We start from the raw sequence: 667 nt of genomic DNA on the forward strand, positions 1-667 counted from the left end.
CATTGCCTCATAAAGTACCATAAAATGAACAGCCATTTTGTTACATTTTGTGAATTTTCGCTTTCAAAAGTCAACGAACTTGGCGAAATGTAGAAAAAGCCGTTTCAAAACGATTGAGACAAATTAAAAATTCGCTCATTAAATTCGCAGCTTTGCCGGTCAGTGTTAAATAAAATAATTATTCCTTGCTGTTGAAGAGATAGGAAAAATCTGCCCGCTCCAGCAACCAATCATATTAATGGATTCTCAGGATACCGTCCGTAAGAAATAAATAACTAAATTTATTAAAAACTTGATCATTGGATAATGCAATTCTAGAGTTTTGATTGGCTTAGTTATCATGGTATATGAGCCATTACACCATGCTCTACAAACATCAGTTTTTTTTGTTTTTACAAAATAAAGTAGAAACGATTTATCCATAAATTTGTTGGCGTTTTTAATAAAACAACTGTTCCACTCGCGCTTGTCGGATATGAGATGATTATAGCCAACTCAGCGCTACTCGCCTATGGTTGGCTATCTATCATCTCATATGCAACAAGCGAGAGTGTAGTAATTGTTAAATAGTGTCGGAAGCTCATGACCTGGAAGCGTTTATCTCTGGTTCAGACTGGGGTTTTCTGAGTTTAACATTTTCCTTACTTGGATGTAACGTAGCTGGTGC

General features: G+C 35.8%; 1 long non-coding RNA gene across 1 annotated transcript in view; it reads right to left on the reverse strand.

The window, feature by feature from the left end:
* Positions 1-667, reverse strand: part of LOC137969612 (uncharacterized) — a 16174-nt gene continuing 15507 nt past the window's right edge. Inside the window, exon 3 of the long non-coding RNA XR_011116695.1 lies at positions 1-667. This exon is cut by the window's right edge and continues 388 nt beyond it. This is a non-coding gene — a long non-coding RNA (uncharacterized lncRNA).

This window comes from Montipora foliosa, chromosome 9 (assembly GCF_036669935.1).
Source record: "Montipora foliosa isolate CH-2021 chromosome 9, ASM3666993v2, whole genome shotgun sequence".
Lineage (NCBI taxonomy): Eukaryota > Metazoa > Cnidaria > Anthozoa > Scleractinia > Acroporidae > Montipora > Montipora foliosa.